The sequence below is a fragment of the Setaria viridis genome, chromosome 1 (assembly GCF_005286985.2).
Source record: "Setaria viridis chromosome 1, Setaria_viridis_v4.0, whole genome shotgun sequence".
Lineage (NCBI taxonomy): Eukaryota > Viridiplantae > Streptophyta > Magnoliopsida > Poales > Poaceae > Setaria > Setaria viridis.
Window position 1 is genome coordinate 23,065,055 of NC_048263.2, and position 19,913 is coordinate 23,084,967.

Below are 19,913 nucleotides of genomic sequence, written 5' to 3' on the forward strand. Positions count from 1 at the left end.
CATGGAGGTGTTGGCAACCTCCTATTCGTTGGTCACCATCTCTACCGCCACCAGATGCATGTCAGCTTTATATCGACTGGTTGAACTTCAAGGATGGACTGTGGCTGTCTTGGCACGGATCGCCGTAGACACCCAGGAGCATTTCAACACCGCCAAGAGAGACTTGGTGGAACAGTCATACCAGCTTATCCAAAGGGGCATACAGATCTCCGACATGCAGACCCGGATTACAGAGCTAGAGGAGGAAGTGATGGACATGGAGCATGACATGACTCAGCTTGCTGAGGAGAAATTGGAGGTTGAGATGGAGCTCGCGGTCACAAATGTGCACTTAGCTGAGCACCATACCGAGCTAGATGCTATCCATGCCTTGGAAATGCAGCTGGATGAGCAAATGGCCCCGGAGGAGGAGGAAGACCCCGAGGAGGTAGAGGGAGTCTCCAGTATGGACATTGAAGATGGCGACGCCCCTTCTTCAACGCATAGTGTTTCCTCAGGAGGCGACCGGGATGACTTTTAGGTTGAAAGCTGTAGAAGTTGGTCTTTTGTTGTACTCCTCGGCAACCTATAATTTTGGATAGTGATGTAATAGGTTGGCCTTGAGTTGAGTACTCCTTCTGTATTAAGAGACCAGCAATGAAATGATCTTGGTGAAATTAGTTCCTATTTTTCCTTCACTCTTGACTCGACTTTTGACCCTTTGGGACACACCTTGGATGCCAAGTTGTGTGAGTTTTTGTGCTGTAACCGCACACAGGTTTCCGTTCTGTGGGTCTGTCCAAAATTAGCCGACCCCGGGTCACGAGGTCGGATGCGCCCGACCCCTCGCGGCAGGTCTCCGCCTCGCCCGACCCCTTGTTGTAAGGCTCTGTTTTTCCCGATCCGGGCACTAAAGGTCGGACATAGTGGGACCCCCGGGATAAGGTTCTGACTCGCCCGAGGGTGTGTGCAGACCAACCGATGAGAACTCGGATCTTGTGGACCCTACCGAGCGTGGATCAGAATACCTTTCCATTCGATAGCAAGGGTAAAATGACAGTGTAGAAACGAGCTAGTTACTAACTAAGATGGCAAAAAGGAATGTGCACCTCCTTAATAAAGATATGTTGTTGTGTTTCACTATCGGCAAGAGTCGCATTTGCGGATTTAACATATACGTTCCCACATAATTGGAATACTTCTGGGGTTATGGAATTAATGGAACGTTGACTCTTGCAGATGGCGCATCGCACCCGATCTGGCTCTGTGCCCAGTGGCAGTGAGCAGAGGCAGGATCTTCCCCCGCCCCCGCCCCCGCCTTCACTGGAGGCGATCTTAGCAGCTTAGACCGAACTGCTGAGGCATATTGCCCAAGGGCAACAGCAACAGCCCCATGGGGGAAGGGCTCAACAGCAGCCTCATGTTGCTCGCTATGAGGATTTCTTGGGGACGCAACCCCCTTTGTTCCAGAAGACACAAGACCCGCTCGACGCCGACGCCTGGATTCGTGCCATCGAATCTAAGTTCTCCCTCCTCACCGCCCATTGCTCGGAGGAGAACAAGGCTCGGTTCGCCGCGCAGCAACTGCGTGGTTCTGCCCTCCTTTGGTGGGATCACTACCATGCCATGCAGCCGGCCGACCACGTCGTCAGCTGGGAGGTGTTTAAGATGGCGTTCAGGGGCCATCATATCCCTGAAGGTCTCCTGGAGCGTAAACTCAACGAGTTTCTGGCCCTTACCCAGGGAAATCATGATGTCCTACACTATGCGCAGGCTTTCAATGATCTGTGCCGGTATGCTGGATACCATGCGGACACAGATGAGAAGAAGCGGGACAGGTTCCGTAGAGGGCTAAGCATGGAGCTTAGGGAGAGGTTGAACCCGATAAGGGTGAATACGTACAACGAGTTGGTCAACTTGGCCATCTCACAAGAGGACTGCATGAAGGATCTGGCAGCCGAGAGGAAGAGGAAGGCTCCACTGCCAACGCCCAGCCCACCTGCACAATGATTCAGAATGGTTCCCCCACAGGCGCCTAGCCGACCCCAACAGTCAGGAAGATGGGTTGCCCGACCCCCACCAGCGGCAGCACTTCGTTTTCTGGGATTTCAACCTCAGGCACCGAGGCCGACCCTACCGTCACCACCGTGCCCTGCAAATGGTAACCGCTGCTTCACCTGCGGCAATGTGGGGCATTTCGCCAAGGACTGCCCCAGGAATCAGAATCAGCGCCCAGGGCAGAGCAATGCGATGCTCAATAAAGGGAAGAAGCCCAAGATGCAAGTTCGCCAAGGTCGGCTAAACTTCACCAACGCAGCAGAGCTTCCTGAAGGTGCACCGATAATGACAGGTACCTTTCTTATCCATAGTCGTTCAGCTTTGATTTTGTTTGACTCAGGAGCCTCACATAGTTTTATTGGAAGAAAGACTAGTGACAAATATGGGTTAAAGGAATGCCAAACAAGAGGGTCTTTTAGGATATCCAACCCGGGTGGGGTAATCACATTTGATAGGATGAGTGTCAATGTGACTATCCAGCTAGGCCGAACCCTTTTTAAGGAGAATCTTGTTATCCTCGATCTAGAGGGGATTGATGCCATCCTAGGAATGGATTGGATGACTAGGCACCAGGTTGTGCTAGATATCCCAGCCCGAGCCATCCATGTCAACTCACCCCACCAAGGCCCCTCTGTTGTCCAATTATCTCGCCGAGAAGATGTGAATTCTTGTGCGTATCCCACAGTTGAGACCCGACTGGAGGACATCCCTGTAGTTTGTGAGTACCTTGACGTGTTTCCCGATGTTTTGCTAGGCATGCCGCCCGATAGAGATATGGAGTTTTCCATAGAGTTGATCCCCAGCACCGCCCCTATCTCCAAAAGACCTTATCGGATGCCACCCGCCGAGTTGGCTGAGTTAGAAACCCAACTACATGAGTTGTTGGAGAAAGGCTTTATCCGACCCAGCACTTCACCCTGGGGTTGCCCAGCCCTGTTTGTGAAGAAGAAGGAGGGAGTCTACGCATGTGTGTGGACTACCAGCCCCTCAATGCGGTGATTGTCAAGAACAAGTATCCACTTCCCCGCATCGATGTTCTATTTGATCAGTTAGCTAGAGCAAGAGTGTTCTCTAAGATTGATCTTCATTCCGGTTACCACCAAATCAAGATCAGACCCTTTGACATTCCCAAAACTGCCTTCTCCACAAGATACGGACTCTACGAGTACTTGGTTATGTCTTTTGGACTCACCAATGCACCCGCTTACTTCATGTATCTCATGAATTCGGTGTTCATGCCCGAGTTGGACTAGTTCGTGGTGGTGTTCATTGATGATATCCTAGTGTACTCGAAGAACGAAGAAGAACATGCCGATCATCTTCATGTGGTTCTTCAACGGTTGAGGGATCATCAGCTTTATGCCAAGTTCTCCAAGTGTGAATTTTGGTTAGATAGTGTCAAGTTCTTGGGACACACTATCTCTCGAAATGGCATAGCTGTTGACCCCGGCAAGGTACAGGAAGTCATGGACTGGAAGCCACCCACTTCAGTTCACCAGATCCGAAGTTTTCTTGGACTACTAGGCTAGTATCGACGCTTTATTCCGGGTTTCTCCAAGATAGCTAAGCTGATGACTGAGCTGCTGAAGAAGGAAGTCAAGTTTGTGTGGAGCAACAAATGTGAAGAAGCCTTCCACACCTTGAAACAATTGTTGACTTCTGCCCCCGTTTTAGCTCAACCTGACCCTTCGAGGCCGTTTGACGTATATTGTGATGCCTCTGGCACTGGACTTGGGTGTGTTCTTATGCAAGACAACCAAGTCATTTCCTATGCCTCACGAGCGTTACGACCTCATGAGCTGAACTATCCGACCCATGATCTTGAGTTGGCAGCAGTGATTCACGCCCTAAAAATATGGAGACACTATCTAATGGGCACCCACTGCAACATCTACACTGATCACAAGAGCCTCAAATACATCTTCACTCAAGCCGACCTCAACATGCAACAAAGAAGATGGTTAGAGATGATTAAGGATTATGATTTGGAAGTACATTATCACCCCGGCAAAGCCAACGTAGTGGCAGATGCTCTTAGCCGCAAGACCCATTGCAATTGCTTGTCGGCAACCAACTTCACAGAGACTCTGTGTCATGAGATGGGAAAACTTAATTTGGAAATTGTTTCCCAGGGAACCCTCGGTCACATCTCCCTTGAGTCTGCTTTGGAGAACCAAATTGGGACGGCACAGTTGGAGGACGAGGAAATAAAGCGAATTAAAAGGAAGATTTCATGGAAGGATGAAGGGTATAAGCATTTCCGACAAGATGAGAATGGGAGAGCGTATTATGGAGATCGACTTGTTGTACCATCCGACCCCAATCTGAGAAAGCAAATCCTAGATGAAGCTCATCTCTCCAAGTTCTCGATCCATCCTGGCAGCAATAAAATGTATCATGATCTCCGTCAGATCTTCTAGTGGAGTGGAATGAAAACAGAAATTGCACGGTATATCTCAGAATGTGACACCTGTCAACGTGTCAAAGCCAGCCATTTAAAGGTAGCAGGTACCCTGCAACCGCTACCTATCCCATCCTGGAAATGGGAAGACATGAGCATGGATTTCATTGTTGGACTGCCTCCTACATCTTAGCGACATGACTCCATTTGGGTTATAGTGGACCGCCTTACCAAGTCTGCCCACTTTCTCCCTGTCCACACCACCTACACGGCCAAGAAATATGCAGAGCTGTATCTTGACCGTATTGTTTCCCTGCACGGTGTGCCTAGGACGATCATATCTGATCGAGGTGTTCAGTTTGTAGCGCGTTTTTGGGAACAGCTACAAGCATCACTTGGCACCAAGCTCATTTGTAGCTCAACCTATCATCCTCAAACCGATGGTTAGACCGAAAGAACAAATAAGATCCTTGAAGACATGCTACGAGCTTGTGTCATCCACTATGACAGAAATTGGGATAAGTGCTTACCATTGGCAGAGTTCTCCTACAACAATAGCTACCAGACCAGTTTGAAGATGGCACCGTTTGAAGCCTTATATGGTCGGACGTGTCGGACACCTTTGAATTGGTCACAAGCTGGAGAAAGACAAACCTATGGTCCTGATCTAGTAGTAGAAGCCGAAGAGCAAGTGAAGATAATTCAAGCAAATCTTAAAGCCGCCCAATCTCGACAGAAGAGTTACTTCGACAGGAGGAGGAGACCCCTACAGTTTAACATTGGTGATCACGTATATCTTCGAGTCTCCCCGACCAAAGGAGTGCAACGGTTTGGAGTAAAAGGAAAATTGGCTCCTCGTTACATTGGCCCTTATGAGATTGTGGAAATTTGCGGACCTGTTGCTTACCGGATCCAACTACCCAAGCAGCTCTCGGCCATTCATGATGTTTTCCATGTCTCCCAACTAAAGAAATGTGTCCAAGTCCCAACTGAGATCTTGGGACAGGAGCAACTTCAAATCGAACCTGACCTGACCTATGTTGAGTACCCGGCCAAAGTTCTCGACCATAAGGAGAGGCGCACCCGACGACAAGTGGTGAAAATGTACAAGATCCTATGGAATAACCACACGGAGGATGAAGCAACATGGGAAACAGAGGAGTATCTGAACAAGCACTTCAGAGGCTTTCTTTTCAGCCAAGGAGGTAAGAACCGCACCCCCACTGGTTGTCCTTACACCCGAATCTCGGAACGAGATTCTTTTTAAGGGGGGTAGGCTGTAACGACTCAGGTTCATTAGCCGAGTTAATCCTAATCCGAGTCCCTAATCTCGCTGACTCAGCTCCCGTGAGCTTAACCGCTCAACCTCCAGTTCCCGGTCCCGACCCCTGAAAACCCAACCAGAACCACCGGTTCCTTCTAAGTCTCAACAGCAGTGTTCCTTTCCATCTTGAGCAGAGGAGAAACCGAGACTGACTGGTGGACCCGTAATCCTTCTGCCACGGATCTCTCAGGTCAAGCGCGCTAGAGCAAGCGTGCGCCCTGCGTCAGAATCTCTCCGCCGCGTGGCTTAACCTCCCCGACGAGCCCCACCTCGCCCAGTCGCCGGCCACAACCAGACTGATCACCGCGCCTCCTTCCCAATCGCGCGCAGAAGCGCCCTGCAGACTCTTTGCCTCGCCTCATCTCGCTCGCAACCTCGCCGGCTGTGCTAGGCGCCCTGTCGCTGCAGCGACCAGAGATTGGCCACTGCTGCGCCAGACCACCTCGCCTCCCGCGCTCATCATCTCACCCGGATTCCCGGCCGCGCGTGCCCCTCGACGATGCCGCCTTCGCCAACCACGGATCCAACAGTGACAACTCCTTTTCCCACCTCGCCAGTAGCGTGCCCCGGCAAAGCCGCTGGTCTGCGCCTGCTAGCGTCACCGCTCGCCCTGTCACCTTGCATGCAACGCTCTCGCCTGCAGTGCCCCTTCCTTCTTTCCTGTCACATGCTAGCCGAGTCGCCGCCCCCAATCCGCCGCTTGATGCGACCAGACTTGCGCTCGCCCTCACCAATCCTTTTCTCCGGCAAAACCGTGCCTGCATAAGCCTTGTCTCCAGTTCCCAATGGCTGAAGACGCTATCCCCGAAGCTCTGTTCCGCCGCCCATCACCGCTCAATCGCCGCCATGGCAGCGCACTCCATCCTTTTCTTCTGGTCTTCGTGCTACTCCAACTCTCTCTCTTCCGCGCCGCTATAAAAGGGAATGCCAGAGTTCCACCGGAGTTCCTTCACCTTTACTGTTTTGCCATCCCTACTCTGAGCACACTTGAGCAATCCCACTGAAACTCTTGAGAAGTTCCCCTCTCCGCTCAAGTCCGCTTCTCCCCAGTCCACCCAGCTGCCTGCTCCTCCACGCTGTGCTAGAGCTTCCTTGTTGCCCACAAGAAGCTCCGCCGTCGCCGGAGCACCGCCGAACATCGCCGCCGTCCAAGCCTTAGTGCTTAAGACCTTCCGCCCAAGTCTGCTCCTTCCCGACCCCAAAGCTTCGCCAGTAGACCTGGAGGTAAGCTGCCGACCCCTTACCGGTTCGCCCGACCCCTTTTTCCGTCTCGTCCGACCCTGTCTGTTTCGCCCGACTTTGTCTGTTTCGCCCGACCCCTTTTTTTTCATCTCGCCCGACCCTGTCTGTTTCGCCGACCCTTATCCACCTCGCCCGAGGGCTCGGCTGTATCCTTTTCCTTGACCCGAGAGTATCTGTGTAAAAGATTGGGATTTCTCTGCGTTAAGTCTGAGGACCCCGGTACAGTATTTCCTTAGGTCGGAGGGTCAGATCATAAGTTTCTCCCAATCCGACCCTTTGTCTTGTTCTCTATCAACTGAAGCTTGAACCTCCACACTTTTTCTTAGGCTTTGCTACAAGTTTCTGGGCTAAAACTTGCAAGTGTTGTTGTTGAAATAACCGTCTAAACTTTAACTCCTGCATTTGCATTCGTGTAGAGTTGCATCTCGCTGACGACGTCTACAAGCTACACCCTGCGCCCGAAGACGAAGTTGTAGCTGAGCTGCCAGTTCCAGAAGCCGAAGCCGCCCCAGCTGAAAACCAGTTTCCCTCCCCTCCGCTTGAAGGCAAGCCCCGGAGCATGAACCCAACTTTCTAAACTTACACATGTCTTCCTTCGCTGTATGTGCATTTATGTTACAGGAGTTGTTTGAAACCATAGATGCATGACTTAGTTCCCTTGATCTGAACACTAGTCTGATGAGTCCGAGTAGTTGCATTGCTTAATAGGACTCGGTAAAAGTCGAGTGATTTCCTGTCACTCGCGAGTTATAGGAGTTGGTTGTTCTCCTTCTGGTTACAACTATAAGGACGATGGACGGGGCAGGGCCTGGTGAACTCTTTTGGTGGTCGGTGGATCGCCCTATCTGTCTATATGAAATTGCTTAAGGTCGGAAAGTGTTGGTGTTCGTGATCAAGTGTTTGAAAGTACTAATCTCATACCTAGTATGGGATGGGGAAGCCTATTACCTGATTGAACTAGGGCGTGGCTTATACCCCTACTGTCCCTGGAATGAGGTTCCCATGGTGCATCATGTGGGTGCAAGTGCGGTCACAGTACGGTAGAGGCCGGGATTGTGGAGCATTGCATGCCAAGGGAAGTTTGGACCTGACACGTGCCTGGGAATTGATGGGGACGACCGACATAGGAAGCGACCCTCGGTGGTGCGCGGATGTCGTGAGATTAGGTTCGCCATGCATGGTTAAGAAACTCGAATCGATTCGTCTGCCTCTCACAGTTTGAGACTGCTTGATCGCTATGCTACACTGAGTAAAGATGGAACATGATGATGATATGAACCCGATGCTTGTTCGATACTTTGTTGTTGGAAACTGTGGTTGTTTAGCATAAGTTGCCAACATAGACTGGTTAATGAACTTAGAATCTGAGCTAAAATATTGAAAGTAAGGACTCACTGTGGTCGCTTTTGGCAAAACAAACCCCTCAGCCAGAGAGCCTTGCATGTCTAAAAGTGGTGGAGTAGTTCTATCCACCAGTCGGTTAAGTCTTGTTGAGCTTAGAAGCTCAGCCTTGTTTGTGGCTCTCTTTTCAGGTGAAGTTGCAGCTTCCGAGTTTGCTGCTGTTGGCACTTGGCCACCCCAGCTTCCTCCTGGGTGGACGGTCGAGTGGGATCCCTCCTCGGACGGTGAGGAAAGGGATCACTGATGTCCTGATTGGCCTCATCAGGGACATCCGACTCCAGCGCTAGCTTCCGCTATTTTATCTTTTCGCTGCTTTTGAATCTTGTAAAACTCTGAATTTCGGACCAATGTTGAAATAAATCGTCGAACTTGTTTAACTTGGTTGATATGTTGTATTCTCTGGAAACCACTCACCTTCGTGTGGGTTATGCTAACTCGGTCCTGTTAAGTGGTTAAATCGGATGAAATCCGACGGCACTTCGAGTTAACTTGACTAAGGCATGAGTGTCGCATGTCAAGCAGCTTAACCGTGCTTTAATTAAGTTAATCCGAGGTGGTTCCGCCACACGTACCTACAAGCAAGAATTCATAGGGTTGGCCATGCAAGCGTATATGTGAGGATGTGTATTCGTAGCAACGAGATACCTACCCTTTGCATGCTATTCATTAAAACGAGGATGATGGAAATTTCTTCTGGTCTTGCTGGTGGGTACCACGGATCATGTATACCTGTAGGATAGCAATGTATCCTCCATTGACAGCCTCTGATCATGAATGTACTTGATTCCTTGTACCGCCCAATAGTTCCTTCTGCTTTTGCTTCCGTGCTTGAGACTGAGAAGTCGACTTGCAACGAAGGGAACATGTTAGTGTGTAATGCCATAACTGCAAATGACAATGATCGACTCGTGGATAAACTGCCTCTTATATGTGGGAGTGTGTCATTCCGAAACGGTCATTTGTGAATGTCCGTTACTAGTCTTGAATGGACACGTTCCTACAGTGTGCGGATAAACATGTTGTTCCGACAGTGGCGGTCGTGAACATCCGTTACTAGTCTTTAACGGCCTATTCTAAAATGCCTTTTCAGTCTTAATTCCCAACCTTTGGAGGCATGTGGTTCGCCATATTCCACCTAGGCTTTGTCGCATCAGCCAGTTCACGTTTTAAATGCTCCGTTGGCATGCGGGAATCATCTAGTGCGAATCCATGCCCTTGGCAGCCCTTTTTTCAGCCATGCACTACAGATAAGTTGGACTAGTCATGACATCCTGCACCATATGTCAGACAACGTAAGGACTATCTGACCTTATCAATTTGTGCCAACAATTATTCTCTTTCTCCGGATGTAGTTGATGCTTATAATTGTCACAAATGAATGGTGGCAACATCTTTCTTACATTAAACTCATCGTCAAAAGGGAACCTATCACTCAATCACTCATAATCTTACATGAGTTGTTTTGCAGGAATGTCTTCTGTTGTATGCCGGGCATTCCAGCGAAATGTACACATGGACACATTAGGCTTATCCCGTGACACCCGTCGTGCACACATGTAACCGATGTGCAAAACTGAAGATTCCAACCTAGATTCGTGCTAGGCTTAGGTCTGAATATATTCTAAGCATCTCACATTTTTCATTGCAACTTTGGCCTACCACACAGAGCTTGCGTTTTTGCCGTAGTGCTCAATAAATAGGGGGGTGCACAGTGTTCTTGCAAGGCAACACCTACACTCATTGGTTCCCCATTTTGCATTGTTCTATTGGAGGTACAAGAGGTCATTTTCTTGTCTATTTTGTTTACTATATGCATGGTATTGATATGGTAAGTATTGTAAGCATATGGTGCCTTTGTTCTTCATTTGTGTATGTAATGGAGAACGGCCAGAAATGGAAGGGACTAGGCATGGAACTTGGAAGAGTCAGAGAAGCAGGAGCAACATGCCCCCATGGCACCTCTGCAGCACCCGGTTCTGATGGCACCTCCACTTCAGCCGATGGCATCAGCACCTTAGCAACACCCTGTCCGTATGGCACCTCTGACTCAGCCACTAGCAACGGCACCTCAGGATCAGCTGAACCTCATGGCACCACCTTTTTGCCTTCGACCCAAGCCAGCACCTCTGCTGCTGCCCGTTCAAATGCCACATCTGCGGCCAGTTCTCATCGAACCATTTGAATCGCAAGAGCTAAAATTGTCTGTATTGGCTTGGCTTCAGCAGTTCGGGGTTGAGCGTGTTCGTCTCCATGGTATGTTTGTCTGCCCTTTCTGCCAGATTAGTCACATGCAATGGACCATTTGTGACCTCGTGTTCTATGCACATACCATCGCCATTTCACCTACGTGGGTGTGAGATACTAGGGTGAGGCATCATGCTTTAGAACAGTATTTGCGCCAACATGGCCATTTTGCTAAATTCCGTGCTGCCATGGGGTTGCCATGAGCCCATGATGGTAGTAGTATGTCGGTGCACCACTTGTATGCCTATGTTTGTCGTCCTTTGTTCATTAGAGTGTGTCATTGTACCGATAGTGGATGTATGCCCATGTATCCTTCATTCCTATGTTACAGAGTGTTGTTGTACTTGTACCGACAATGGATCTATGCCTATGTTTGCATTTGTGTCGTTTGTAATAAGAACGGTCAGAATGTGTCATTTGTACCTGTTAGAGTTTGCCATTTATAACAATAACGATCATGTTAATCTATGTTCTAAGATACATTGTTACATTTGTGATTGGTACGTTTACGTGGCCCAATATATCTTCTTCTAACAAGTGGGAAATCTTTAGTGAGGAAGGGGGAAAGTCCGTTGTTCTGTTTTTGAGCTGACTTGGATGAAATTGCAAGCAATAGGCCTTCTTGGTCTCAAAATAGTTGTGTAAAGGTTCGACAAAGGGAAAAGTCCGTTATTTAGTTTTTGAACAGACCAGATGAAAGTGTTACCAATAATAATGTTACCTAATTAAACCCATCTTACTAGCAAAAGAAAACCGCATCGCAATGGGATCTAGATCAAAGATGACAATGGGTTGTTACTACTACTACTACCACTAATTATTCTTCTTCTGCCACTAATTCTTCTTCTTCTTCTACTACTACTACCACTGTTGCTACTACTACTTCTTCTACTAATTGTTCTTCTACCACTAATTCTTCTTTTTCTTCTTCTACTACTACTACAACTGCTGCTACTACTACTTCTACTACTAGTATCACTAATCGAGGCGCCACTTCTTTGTCGATGGTGTGTCCGGGACCTTGATACAGCTGCCCGACGATGAGGCCATCCCTCAATTGCCGCCGCCCATGGAAGATGGCAAACCTCCTTGGCCGCTACCCATGGATGAGGTCATCCCTCCATTGCTGCCGCCCGCGGATCATGGCGCCGCTCCATGGCCGCCGATCGAGGACCATAATGGAGGTCCATGGCCGCCGCTCGATGAGGATTGTAGAGATCGACTGTCGTCGACCGACGAGGATTGTGGCGGTCCCTTCCTACCTCTTCGGGCTCCACACATGAGGACGGTGGTGCCCCAGCGAGTGGTGGTGCTTCCACGCCCCTGACCACGGCCACCTTTGCTTTACTTGCAGTTGGTGCGATGTCAGAGAGGCACTTGATCGAGGATTTCTATTTTTTCCACCAACTCCAAATCATCAGAGGATGTGTCTGCCATTGCTCTAGGAGACAACAAATCGCTCAGCTCCAAATCCATCAGCCCTGTAGCTTTCTCCTCTTCATCAAAGGATGTGACATACGCCGTCACTCTCGGTGACAATGGCCCCATGGGGAGAGGAAGAGGCACGCTGCGAGACTAGGTTTTCTTTATGGTTGCAAGAATGAAGAAGTAGCTTACTCGACAAGCAAAGAGAATGAGGTAATAATATAAACTAACATTGCCTGTATTGATAACTGGCCCCCACAAAGTAACGTAAATCCATAAAGCGGTTCTCCAATCTTTCCATGAGTGCCACATTAATTTCTCCACGAGTGCCACATTAATCTCTCCATGCAAATTATATCTTCATCTTTAGAGGTGTGGGTTCATTAGTGATAGAAATACATAATTTCATTCCATAGATTCAAATACATAATTTCATTTGAAATACATACAAGCCATTGCATTTAAAGAAGCGATACATTGTACTGAGATAAAATGTACCCATGAATACAATAGTTAAATAGTAGTTATATAGGAAACATTAGTTAAACAAGATGATCCGGTGAACATGAACAGACAGATGCAGTTGTTACTCGGGAAGGTCCTTTCTGCAAAACATCAATACACCGGAACTTTGGCAACCACTTCCACTCCCTCATCATTACTCTATCTTGGAATTGCAATCTCTGCCTCGTCCATAACTTCCCCCTTCTCTATCTATTACGAGTCCTCCATTATTCTCCATCTACCTTCTTCTTTGGCTGTCTAATCAATCTCTCCTCAAACATGAGTCCTTCCTAGGCAATTCTTATGCCAGATCTTGTTGTGAGCATTGCCAATAAGATTAGTGATGCTTGAAATTTATTAGGTTCAAAGAGTCTGTAAGAGTTGGAACTACGCTCGTTCAGGTGAGGCACACCCATTTGACCCCTGGATTCTGAAATTCAAACATATCGGTGAATCTGGAGCAGTGACATTCGCATCTATCATGGATTACCAGCTTTTTGAGGTCTCATTTCCACCATTAGCTGGGAAAAGGCATAGGCTGGTTGGTTGCGGTGGATCTGGATACCTTGTTGTCGAAGATGATAGAGATGAGAGTACCACGTTCTTGTTGAATCCTTTATCCCATCGGGAGCACATTATCCTTCCTCGACTTACAACATATTTGAACCTTTCATGCCAGCACGAAAGCGGCCACATTCATTACTGTTTACTATAGAAATGGCACCCGCACGATTTTCACTGTACAGGCAACGCTCATACACTGAGATAGCATATTCACTTTTTATGTGCACCATCATATTTGCATATGATGCTGGGGGCACGCTACGAAATTGCCGTACCCCTGCGCCAACCGTTGCAGGAATTAAAAAGTGTTGGGAGTTAGTATAAGATAACCAATAGTTAATTAGCCATCTAAAACAACCTAAAATCCCCTAGGGCTTCTCGTACTAATTTTCATCCTTAACGAACTTACGCATTTTTCAAACACTTTTCTTGCAAGTTTTATTGAAAAAGGTGTTTAGGGCTTGTTGCTTTCTCTGGTATATGCTTAACCGGCTCTGATACCAGCTGCGGCAGAACCACCCAGGTTAACTCAGCTAAAGTGTACTCAACGTTGCCTTAAATGCGAATAGACACTTTAATCAAGTTAAAATGGTAGTCTGTCAGGTTTCACCCGATAAACCACTTGTCTCGGATCAAAACAAAGCATACTTACACGAAGGCGAGTCTAGAGATTACAACAATCCAGATAGATTAATACAGGTCCCAACTTCAATTATTACAACACAAGAGTTCAAAAAGTATAAAGGTAGAGTTTTCAAAGTTCAAGTAGTGGAAATTAAACCGGAAGTCTAGCATCGATACAGCAATGCCATGGTGAAGCCTGCCATGACATCAATTACCGCGATCCTCGCCGACCGAGGATGGATTCCACTCGACCATCCAACCCGGAGGGAGTTGGGTCCAAATTGGCTACCACATCATCAATGTCATTACCTGAACACATAGCCACAAGCTAAGGCTGAGTATATTAATACTCAACATGACATACCCGTTGGGTGGTAACTACTCCACCAACTTCTAGACATGCAAGGCTTTTTGGCTGAGGGGTTTGTTTTTCCAAAAGCATCTAAGGTAGGTTCTTACTTTCAAGTTTTAGCTGCAAGTTTTAGTTGATTAACCATTCTAGGTAAGCACCAATTCTAAGCAAGCATGGTAGAATAAGAAATTTCATTCAAGTATCAATATTAATCATCATCCTTTGTTCTACTTCTTACTCAGTGCAACATAGTGATCAAGTAGTCTTGAACTGTGAGAGGCAGATGATTCGAATTGAGTTTCTTAACCTTGCAAGGTGAACCTGACCCCACTATAGATGCGTACCACGACGTGTCCAGACATGTCAGCCGTCCACGTCCATTCCCAAGCACGTGTTAGGGCCACTTCCCTTGGATACAATGCCCCATAGTCCCGGATGAAGCCGTACCGTGACTGCACTTGTACCCACATGGTGGACCAGGGGAACCAGGTTCCAGAGAGAGTGGGACGGGCTGCCCACGTCCCGGTTCAATCAGGTATTAGGCTTTCCCATCCCGTACTAGGTATGAGATTAGTACTTTCAAACACTTGACCACAATCATCGACACGGTTCGACCTTAGCATGTTAGACACTAGACAGACGGGCATTCCACCAATTCCAAACATAAAGCCCAGCCCCGCCCGTCATCCTTATGGTTCTAGCATAAGTAAGCAAGCAACTCCTATAACTCGTGAGTGACAGGAAATGACTCGACTTTTACTGAGTTCCTATTTAGCATTGCATCTACTCATCCTATCATGCTAGTATTCAAACATAGGTAATAGGGAGCATGCAACTAAGGTTTCAATACAACTCCTATGAACTTAATGCACAAACATAAGTAACATAACTATTGCATAATTTGGAAACCAAGATTATGCTCGGGGGCTTGCCTTCCTGAACTAGGTTAGTTTGCAGGTCGTTGGAAGCTTGGCTGGGGTCTTTCTTGGCCTCGATCTGATGCAGCTCCGCAGAATGTTCCTCTTCAGCTATCGGCAGTAGTTCGTACGTCCTGTCAGCAAGGTTCGCTTCTACACGAGATGCATAAATCAAGATTTCATGCTTTCATATGCAGGATATAGTTCATGAATTATTGCAGAAGTGTAACATGCGTTGTGGCCATATTCACCTCGATAAGAACTTAAACTTCTATTTTCTTCATGAAGTAAAGTGTGTTGCGATTTAAAACTTTGGGTTGACTTTGATGGTGATTGTGTACACATATAAAGGTTTAAACACATAAAATTCATAAAAGAAAGGTGGGGGTCATTTTGGGGTTGCTTAACATTCATTTGGAAAGTTATCCTCTTTCTAAATTTTTAAACAACTCAATTTAACAATTAGCATATTTTAAGTGTATTAGCTCACATGCATTTATTTAAGCAAGATGAAACATGTATCAAACAGGGACCAGTATTTTTCCCAATGAAACAATTGTATCATGAACCCAACAAAGGTGATCTTGCATTTTTATCTATTTTTCTTCATGATTTTTAAGGAATTTATTGGCTTAAACACAAAATAAAATCCTAAGGGAAATACACAATAGTAAGATGTCCAACAATATTTTTTAGTGAAACTACTCTTCATCAGGAGCCTAACAAAGTTGGATTCATATTTTTAGCATTTTTCTACATTTTCCTATGCATTTCCAAAGTTTCAACTGATTTAAAACAAATCAAAATAGAAAAAGAAAAACATTTCGCAGAGAGGCCCCTGGAACTGTTAAACTTTCACAGAAGGGTCCTGTAGTTTTATGGTTTAGACCTTTGGAAGATCTGGGGGCTCTCAAATAGGCCCTCGGTTCGGCTGGCGGCTCGCCGGCAAAATTCCGGAGAGTGGCGGTGCTAAGGGGGTGAGGGGAGGGCACAGCCATGGTCGGGACCTCACCAGAATTGTTTGCGCTGCGGAGGTCATGGGCTGGGGAGGCTCGACACCAGCGGTCGATGGCGAGGGTGAAGCAGCGGCGGAGGCAGTTCTGCTCCGGTGCCGACGGTGACGGAGAAGGCTCGGCAGTGGCTCGAGGAGCTTGAGCGGTGCACCTGAGGTCCACCGGAGGGGCTAGGAGGCAGCGGCGATGCTTGGGAGGGTGAGCCCAAAGGTGGGGTGCGGTGGTGGAGCGAGGCAGCGCTTTCACGGGGAGACTGGCGGCGATGAAGCGCTGGTGAGAGGCGCTGGTGCCCTTTTATAGGGGCATAGGGGTGCGAGGAAAAGATAAGGGCGCTTGGATGAGCTAGGCGGCGATTGGGGAGCACAAGCGAGGCCGGTGACTGGCGGTGCAGGGGGGTGGGCAGCGATTGGTCATGGCAGAGTTGCGCGCCTGGGCAAGCAGCGGCCATTGATGGGGAAAGATCATGGCGGGATGCCGCCCCATTGCCTCATGTGCGGAAAGGCCAAGCGTCGGGCTTGTGCAGTCGCATCTGCAACGGCGAGTGCTGGAGCGGTGGAGCCCAGTGGAGCACGGCAATGTGGCGGTGACCGCAGGCGTGGGCAGGAGCGCGCGCATGGGTGCCGTGCAGCGGTTGGCTAGGGACGATGTGGCAGCAGGGATAAGGATAGCACTGGCGTCAGATAGGGTAGCGCGGGGAAGCCATTGCATTTCATCGGTGGCGAACATTGGCGGTGGCGTGGCACCGGTCAAGCTGCACTGCATGGCGTGGCCTGACGCGTTGTGCGCGGTGATCACGTGCTGGCACATGGGGGGCGATGCGGTGGCACGCGAAGGCAGGGAGTTTGAGGCAGATTTTCTTTAGATTTTGAATTTGAACTTTGAAATTTCCAAAAACAAAACTTGCTGACCAAACCGTAGACTACAACTTCTACAAAGGTTGATGGGTCAAAAACTAGACGGTTTGGAAGATAGAAAGGTTTAATTTGGCTTGTTTTCATGTTTGGTTTCTTGTCTGGCCCTATTTGATTTCAATTTGCCCTTTTTAGTGCTTTTATGAATTTAAAAAGCATTTGAATGTGCAAGTGGCAAACAATTAGAGTTTAAGTGTGATTTAGGTTCTTAGTACCTTAATTACCCTTTTTGCAAGCTTAATTGAAACTAGGGATGTTACAGTCTGGTATGTCTCTGTCGCTCATCCGCGGGCCAATGGCTAGGTTGAGTGCGCCAATGGGTTAGTACTAGAAGCTCTCAAGAAAAAGCTGCATGATATCAGAAACATGAAAGGAGACAAGTGGTTCAAAGAACTACCTAATGTCCTCTGGGGGCTCCGTACCCAGTCATGCAAGCCTACAGGGAAATCGCCCTACTTTCTTATCTACGGAGCAGAAGCTGTCTTACCTGCTGATGTCATGTGGAAATCTTCTACAGTTGAGCAGTACAAGGAAGGTACAGCAGAAGAAACAAGGCGTCTAGACTTAGACAACCTCGAAGAAGCTTGCTATGTAGCACTCGTCCCGTTTGCAAGGTACCTTGAAGGAATCCGCCACTACCATGATCGCAATCAAAGAACATTCATTCAATATAGGCGATATGGTCCTCAAGTGTAGCAAAACACCAAGGGGCTCCACATGCTAAACTCATCATGGGAGGGACCGTTCATCATCTCCAAGGTCATTGGACCTGGCTCGTATAGGCTCAAAAATCTCTCTGGTGATAACGTCGACAACTCGTGGAACATCGAGCAACTTTGTCAATTTTATCCCTAATTTGGATTTGCATATTCATGGAAATCAGCCATCGGCCCTAGTTGTAGAATTACAACTCAACAAAGCAGTCATATTCTCATCGTAATTTGACTACTTCTCGCGGCTTGCAGAAGTAAGTTCGCAGTAATCCTAATGAGCTATTCAGCTCCCTACGCAAAGTCGCACAAATAGTAGATTGTAATAGCAAGTCTGCACAACTCCAACGAGCTATTCAACTCTCTGGGCAAAAGTTGCCAAAATATGGCTTGTAATAATAAGTTTGCAAAATTTTGGAGTTATTCAACTCATTGGACAAAATTGTCCAATCACACCTTGAAAGCAAGTCTGCAGTAAACTTCATGAGTTAGTTAACTCATTGGACACATTTGTCCCTCGACGGCTTACAAAAAAGAAGCTATCAGTATCTTTGAAGTTAATTAACTACCTGAAAGACTATCCACCAGACAAGTCTGTCTAGTCACGGCTTGTAATAATAAGTCTGCAGTTCCAGGCTTTTCGGAGCATAACATCAATACAACTCAGAGAGGTTGTAAACATAAGCTCTAGTCATTGAAACCCTGAAGAGACCTCTGTTAAAGAAGTCAATTTCCTAAGCAGCTTGAGTACTCATGCACTGCAATAAAGGAACACATAAAGAGTACTCACAACTAGCTCCTAATGAGGCTCATCAAAGAATCCTTGTGTGTAGCCACTCATATCTACTGTACAAGCAAATATCAGGGAAGATTATGAGATGCACTAAAAATAACAATTCAAAAGCAACAAAGATTGCAACAAGATTTAGAAATATTTACATTACAAAGCATTCATATCATGTTTACAATAGAGAAATAATGTTTGCTTTGATACAGAACTACTCAAGGACCAGATGATTGGCTACTTCTTTAGCAATTGGGGCCATCTCCTATATATACTGTTGAAGGGCTTCATCGGTGTAGTCACCCGCCACGCCCTCAGCAACGGGTGCCAAATTGGCTTTCGGGTAGAATGACTTCATGAAGCTCAACACTTGTTGAGAGATCGACTTGGCCATCTTCTGGATGTAGCTGGATAGTTTGTTTGGCACATCCTTGAGTATTTCTGCCAGAGGACGCGGCTCCACACCTTCAACTGGAGACTCTATCATGTCCGCAATGGGTTGGGCGGCTTCACAGATTTGCTTCAGAGCAAAGGAAGCATTCTCCGCCTCTCCCTCATGGCTCTTCAAAGTCTCCATAGCTTGAACAAGGTTAGCCTCACCATCCTCGCGTATCTTTTTCTCCTTCTCAAGGTGATGCTCTAGCTTCTCGACGTGAAGTACAATCTTATCATGCTGGTCGATCACACGGTAATAAGAATTCCTCCAATCCATGACCCACGCCTCGAGATCCTTCTTGGCCTTTTCAAAGCTATACATGGATATACAATAAGGGTCAAAGACTACACAGCAAAATCAACAGACACAAAATTGCAAGAATAGAGTATTACCTTTGACCTTCTGGCTCAAGGACCTCCTGAATGCGATTGCGGTACTCGGCAACTGTCCCATCAAACTTCATAAGTAACCACGAGGAGTACTCTTTCTCTTTGGCAAGCTCCACCTCTAGCGTCTCTGCGTGAAGTACTATATCACCATATCCTTCAAGCATCTGTGACTTGCGACGGGAGCGCTCAATGATGTCCTACAGCACAAAAAGCAGTACTCAATTCATGAGCACAAATTTACTAATTATCTCCAACAAGACAAGGGAAGGAGGATATACCTGCATATAGTTGCCCAGGCAATGATGCGACTCCATCATCAGTGACACCATCTCAGGGTTTAGTAATGGGTCGTAGATCAATTGGATGTCCTCTAGATGGATATTCTTATCGGCTCCAGATTTTGCATGGAATTGTCCTTGTGGCACTAGGGCATGACTACTTAATGGCTCAGCTGTTGCAGTTTCAATCACTATGGCTTCCAGAGTTGATGTTGTTTGAATCTCTACAACAAGTCGATTTTGAGTTACAATTAGTATTCCGAAGGAGCATAAATATTACTTTGAAGACCTCCTCAGCCGTAGGGTGGGTTCACCAAATAGTCGCAGTGGCTTGACAGTTGAAGACGGTGCTTTCGG

The 19,913-nt window shown here is 47.4% G+C and overlaps 1 pseudogene; it reads left to right on the top strand.

Moving 5' to 3' along the window:
- Positions 1-214: 214 nt before the first annotated feature.
- Positions 215-17,655, top strand: LOC140221632 (uncharacterized; annotated as a pseudogene).
- The last annotated feature ends 2,258 nt before the right edge of the window (positions 17,656-19,913 follow it).